This window comes from Carassius auratus, unplaced genomic scaffold (genome assembly GCF_003368295.1).
Source record: "Carassius auratus strain Wakin unplaced genomic scaffold, ASM336829v1 scaf_tig00033490, whole genome shotgun sequence".
Classification (NCBI taxonomy): domain Eukaryota; kingdom Metazoa; phylum Chordata; class Actinopteri; order Cypriniformes; family Cyprinidae; genus Carassius; species Carassius auratus.
This window is the reverse complement of record NW_020526082.1, coordinates 1-7,261: the sequence shown is the minus strand read 5'-3', so window position 1 is coordinate 7,261 and position 7,261 is coordinate 1. Positions and strand designations below refer to the sequence as shown.

The window sequence follows — 7,261 nt, the reverse complement described above, 5'->3', positions numbered from 1 at the left end:
ACATTTGTCAACAACTGCAGTGTAAGATTTATATTATTTAAATTATTAATACAACCATACAGTAAATCACATAGTTTTTTTATTTGCAGAATGTTTGTAGACAAGCATTTCAGTGAATTCCTTCAGCGCTAGTTGAAAACAAAAATTCAATTTTCTAAGACAGGCATATGTCTCACATGATTTCATGTTCATTTATTTACTGTTTTGTCTTTTACTTTCACTATCAACCCAGTGAAGGAAAAAACTCATAGTGACTCCTGACGTCAGACTTATCAAGAAAAGCTATTGGCTAGAATTTTCAGTTGTTTACGCAGAAACATTTCACCAGTTCAACATCGACAGCCGAAGTGTCTGGATCACTTATTTTAACTACTTTTTCTAGAAGGTTTTTCTGAAAGGAATTGTTTCTCAGGCTAATGCAATGATACTGCTACTGCTCTTCGGAGCTCATCTGGTCTCTGCTGGTGAGTGATTATTTTAATTTACCATTTGTTTTATGACTGATTTTTAAGCGTTGTTCTCTTACACTGAATCGGGCCTACACAGCCCATTTGAGTCAAAGATTCGTGTCACTAACACTTTTTCAGAGACGTGTATTTTAACGTGTTTCATAGGCCTGTATTTGTTATGTTTTAATATTCTAAAGATCATCCTTTAAACGTATCCTTTTCATGTTATATTTTGATTACATTATTATTTGCTCAGAAAAACATGTGCGTGTAATAAATAAATAAATAGATAGCTTAAATAGCCTATTATTGTTATTGTAACTAACAAATATTTTTATTGGTCTGAGTTTGAAAGTTATTCTAGAGCGTTAGTTCTCTGTATCAGATCAGTTTCGTTTCTGACCTGAGAAGTGTTGTTCTGCCCGAGACTGATGACGCGCTGCTCGGATAAACCTGCTAATAAACCTCATAGCTTTCTTATTTTCTTACTATGTGTTTTACTAGGCCCCATCAGCTGCAGAATACAAATCAAAATATATATATTTTTTTTTCATAAGACCCATAGAACGGGGAAGAAAAGGAAACAAAAACTCTTTGGCTCAGTGTTTTGGGATTTTGACTGCAGTGTTTTGTTTTGGCCACTAGATGATAATGGTACCATATGGTAATAACACGAAACATTGACATTGACATTACGGCAAGCCGTTTTGACTTTTATTTCTTCATAAGATATGAATTCTTGATATCAACAATTCAGTTTTCACTAGTTAAAATTATATTTATTGATATCAGGAATTTAATGTCAACTAGTAAAAATATAATTCTTGATATCTGTTTTTCGATTGTCATTTATTAAATGTCACCTAGGGCTGCCAATCAAATTTAATTGTTGATATCAAATAATTGATTTTTTACTATTTCAAATATCAGAAATACAATTCTTACTAGTAAAAACCTTTATTTTTGATATCAGTTAACACATGATTACTAGTACAGATGTCTGTTCTTGATATCATTAATTACATTGTCACTAGTGTCTGTTAATTTCTGATTTCATGAATGTGATTTTTACTAGTAACAAAAGTCATTTTAGATATCAGAAATTACTCTCCTAATTGTTGATATCAGAAATACATTTTAAGATATCAGAAATAACAAATGTAACATGTTAAAATATAATTACAGATATTAAGAATTAACATTTCAACTAGTGACAATGATTTCTTGATTTCAATAATTCATATCCTTAGAATTAATATTAATAAAAGTCAAAATAGCTTGCAGATTGCCATTCCCTGGATATAAAATCTTGATGTCGAGAATAATATTTTTACTAGTAGAAATGTAATTGCTTGATATCAAGAATTCAGTTTCTGCGAGTGATGACCTCATTGTTGATCTCAAGGATTAACATTGTTACAGTAGAAATATAATCCTGATATCAAAAATAGCCATTGTTATTAGTAGAAATCCAGTTCCTGATATCAATTATAAACATTTTAACTAGTACAAATGTAATTGTTGATATTACAAATTCATATCCTGAGAATGAATAAAATTAAATGGCTTCTTGTCATATCTACATTGATATTTGGCAGATGCTTTTATTAAATACAACGAGAGATTTACCACGAGATGATAATAAAGATGAGAAGTGTGTGTTAAACAAGTGTTCAGTCCTTGTTCAGACTCGTAAAGCTAGGACTGGAAGAGATGAAGAAGACAATCATCAGACGACAGACAGATAATAATCTACAGATCAATAATCAATCACTGATCTGTGATCCTGAGTGTGTGTGTGACAGAAAGTGTGTGTGTTTGTGATTAAAGCTGAATGAACAGCAGGATAAACACAATTTTATTACGTCTTATTTCACACTAATCTGTGATTATCTGACGTATTACATTTTATTTCTTTCACATGACTGAATCTGTTGCACTAATAAATAATATGATAATAACAATAACACATTCCTGTTAAATACAGATCACTGTTGTGTGTAACATTTGTGGCAAATTATGAAGATCTGGAAAATGAACATAATAAACACGGACAATAAACAACTAAAGCCACAGTCCTTTTCTACATCAGTGTCATTTTTATTTTTATTTTTTTGTTAGTTAATTGAAATATTTAATATAGCTTACTGTTTTTACCTCTTATGGTATAAATTATTTTAATATACCCTAATTGTGATCTGCAGTGTTGTTGTAGCTTTAGCTCGAAGTGTGAAGTGTGACAGTTTTATGTGAAGATGACTGAACGTCTCTGTGTTTGTGTCTCTCTTCAGGAAAACACTCTCTGAGATACGTCTACACTGGTGTGTCTGGAGTCAATGACTTCCCAGAGTTCACAGCGGTCGTCTGGTAGATGAAGGCCGTTTATGTATTTTGACAGCAACACAAAGAGAACTGTGCCGAAGACAGAGTGGATCAGACAGAATGTAGGAGCAGATTATTGGGACAGAGAGACTCAGATCAGTATTAGCCACCTTCAGAGCTCAAAAACAACATCCAGGTCCTAAAGGGCCGCTTCAACCAGACGACAGGTAAAACTAGTAACAAACCTCCTCACACACAGATAAAGACATTCGTTTTAATTTACAGTGAAATATCTCTTCACACAGTGACCTGCACAAACTTCCAGAGATTTTGATTATTTTACATTTACTTTCATATACATTACACACTAATGATATAATGTTAGGAGTACAGCGACCATTACAATAACTTTTATTTTTTATTTTATTTTATCAGTATTAAAGATGTGTTTATTAAATAAATATTTATTATTATTATTAACACAGAAACAAGGACAAATTTTTACTTTTGTCTTTTTTATTTGTAAAGTAAGGGAGTTATATACAAGATCAAAATACAAGATTAAAAAAGAAAAAATATTTTTGAACAATGATATATATATGATTTTACTGAAAATAAACAAAGTTAAATTTCAGGTGTTCAAACTTCAAGCTTTTAAAAGCGATTCAAATTTAAAACTGCTTTAAACTTCACACGAAAAAAAAAATTACATTTTCAATGGGAAATACATTGATAATTATTATTGCATAAATATTCATTAGTACCATAAAATTATCTCAAAACAGAAAATAAAAAATACGAAATATTATTGAACAGAAATATATTACATTTATTTTACTGAAATAAGGCAAAGTTACATTTCAGGTGTTCAAACTTCAGGCTTTTAATAGCAATTCAAATTTAAAACGACTTTAAACTTCACACTTTTTAAACTGATTCTCAAGAAACACAAAGTTTGTCTTGATAATATATTTTTTTATCTCGTTCTTCTTTTGTGAGAAATGAACTGCTTCTGCTTATATTATATTAAATATTTTCCATGGGGAAAAATGTATCATAATTATTGTGTAAATATTAATTATTACAGTCAAATTCTCTAAAAATTACACATTTTAAATACAAAATATTATTGAACAAAAGCATATTACATTGTACTTATAGAAATGTGTGAGTAGAGATGCTTCAGATGAAATTAAAATATTAGAAGAGAAAAAAAAGAATTTTCGGTGTAAAAAAGTGATAAATTCTTGTGTAAAATATTTAGTACCATGAAATTCTCTCAAAATACAAAATAAAAAAGACAAAATATTATCAAACAAAAATTATTACATTGATATTACTGAAAATAAAAAAATAATTGATTTTTCAGGTGTTCAAACTTCAAGCTTTTAAAAGCGATTCAAATTTAAAACTATTTCAAACTTTTTTTAAACTGATTCTCAAGAAACATAAAGTTTGTCTTTTAATATCTGTTTAATCTCGTTCTTTTGTGAGAAATGAACTGCTTCAGAAACACATAAGAAGTTAAATGTGTGTGAACAGTTGCTTCAAATGAGATTAAAATATTAGAATTTTTATTATTATAATTATTTTGGATGTGGAAAAATGTATCGTTATTATTGCGTAAATATTAATTATTACCTTGATATTCTCTAAAAATACAAAATTCAAAGAAAAAATATTATCAAACAAATATATATTGCACTTATTTTACTTAACATAAAAATGTGTGATCAGAGATGCTTCAGATGAGATGACAATATTAGGGAAAAAAATGTGTTATTTTCATGGGAAAAAAGTTATCATTATTCTTGCTTAAATATTAATCAGTACCAAGAAATTCTCTTAAAATACAAAATAAAATAAAAAATGTATTACACTGATTTTACTGAAAAAAAAGGTGTTTAAACGTCAAGCTTTTAAAAAGCGAATCAAATTTAAAACTACTTCAGACTTCAGGCTTTTTAAACTGATTCTCAAGAAACATAAAGTTAGTCTTAATATCTTTTAATCTCGTTCTTCTTTTGTAAGAAACAAAGGAGAGGAAGTGAAATGTGTGAACAGAGATGCTTCAGATGAGATGAAAATATTAGAATTTATTATTATTTTCAATGGTAAAATGTATAATTATTACAGCATAAATATTCATTAGTCCCATTAAATTCTCTCAAAATACAAAATTCTAAAGAAAAAACATTATCAAACAAAAATGTATTACATTGGTTTTACTGAAAATAAAGGAAAGTTACATTTGTTGTGTTCAAACTTCAAGCTTTTTACAAGCGATTTAAATTTAAAACTACTTCAAACTTTCTAAACTGATTCTCAAGAAACATAAAGTTTGTCTTTTAATATCTTTTTAATCTAGGTCTTCTTTTGCAGAGATAATGTTTTATTATTATTTTGGATGGGGAAATGGATCGTTTTTATTGCATAAATATTCATTAATACCATGAAATTCTCTCAAAACACAACATAAAAAATATTATCAACTAAAATATATTAGTGATTTTATTGAAGAAGAAAAGAATACTTAATCTTTTTAATCTCGTTCTTCTTTTATAATAAATGAGCTGGTTCTGTGGTTGTTCAGGAGGATTGTGATCTTCTGTTAGTAAAGCAGCTCTGCTCTTCACTGCTGACTGCAGTTATTTACAGATCAACACAAATAATCATAATGAAACGAATAACACCATCATTGTCCTGGAATGTGCTGCTGTAAAGATATCAGACATCAGATGTTGATTTCTCAGTGTGAACAGCACACATTCAGAGAAATCTTAGATCAGTGTAACGTCTGTAATGATGTTCTCTCACACATGTGTCTCGTGGTCATGTGTTTAATCAGTAACACTGAACACTGTTTGTCAAGAGTTTATGAAAGAACAGCTCATGTTGAGTTTACTGAATAACTTTAAGCTGTCAGATATTTTAAAGCTGTGAACTCAGGATATATTCACACAGACACAGCTTTCATGTTTATATGTGTTCATATTCATCTAATCACTTCTCCTGAATGCTGGAATATTTTAGTACAAAACAAGTTAATAATGATTGCTCTCATCTTGATGTGGATGTTTGTTTTGTGTAGAAAAAAAGATTAGAATATATTCTGTTTAATCATGAATCTTAAGGTTATATTAGGAGAAATGAAGAATGGTGAATGATATAATAATCTGTTGTTTCTTTCCTCTCAGGTGTTCACACAGTCCAGTGGATGTACGGCTGTGAGCTGGATACTGATGATGGCACCAAACGAGGATACATGCAGTTTGGTTATGATGGAGAGGACTTCATCAGTCTGGATAAGGACACCCTCACCTGGACCGCTGCTAAGCCTCAAGCTGTCATTACCAACACAAATGGGAGGCTGATAGAGCTTTCTTAGAACAAAGGAAAGCATATCTGGAGAACATATGCATCGAGTGGCTGCAGAAGTATGTGAGAGATATGGGAAGGACACTCTGGAGAGAAAAGGTAGGAATATCAGTAGTTTTGATCATCACTGAATGAGCATTCATCATAACAGTCTTATATCAGGAAATAAGCTGTATACAACAAACAGTCTGGTTATGTGTGACTGTTCCTCCTTTCCTCTCTCTGTTTTAATTCTCCGTCTGTGTTCACTCGCTTAAAAACTGAAACATGATGTAAAAACATGCAGAATGTCAAGAGATTGTTCTAATCACATTTTGATATTTAAGATATATTCATAACATATTGTAACATGTTGTTGTATATTCACATGCATAGCTGAGGGATTGTGTATCTTACAGTAACACTACACAAACTGATTTTCCACACAAACATGAGGCCATGACTGCACTCATTTCGTCAATCTGACAGAATCCAATCGAAATTCACATTTTTGTTTAAATGTTCATGTATTTTGTACAAAACTTCAGCACATGTGGAGTGCATGGAGTGTCCGTCAGTTTAATTGTCATTTTTGTCCTGATGACTTACCAAGGAAGCTGAAAATAAATCACACTCTCAGAAGAAAGGTACAAAAGCTGTCACTGAAGCAGTATCTTTTGAAAAGGCTTTTTCTTTTTTCTCTTTGCAAAGAGTCCATATTAGTACCTAAAAGTTTCAAAAGTGTACCTTTTGAAAAGATACCGCCCCAGTGACAGCTTTGTACAATTCTTTTTCTGAGAGTGCAGAAGAAATATCTATTAATATTCAGTCTCCTTCACTGCGATTTTTTAAGACATAAATAAACTTGCACATTCATAAGAAGTAAAACATCTGTAAATCAGTCTCTAAAAGGTCTCTAACACACATATACTTCATGACACTGCACATGTGCATGAGTTTATCTGAATATGAGAAGATGCTTATGTTTTATTCTATTGATCAGATTAAGTTTTCTTCTTTTATTTTCAACTACTTTTACTCTGATTGAAATTTCATTCAGATCGAGCTCAGTCAGATGGATTGAGGTCTTATATGAAAGCTTTCCACTCTTATTGATCCATCAGTCTGATTAA

General features: G+C 30.3%; 1 pseudogene; it reads left to right on the top strand.

The window, feature by feature from the left end:
• Positions 1-304: 304 nt before the first annotated feature.
• LOC113081233 (H-2 class I histocompatibility antigen, Q9 alpha chain-like) lies at positions 305-6,212 on the top strand (annotated as a pseudogene).
• The last annotated feature ends 1,049 nt before the right edge of the window (positions 6,213-7,261 follow it).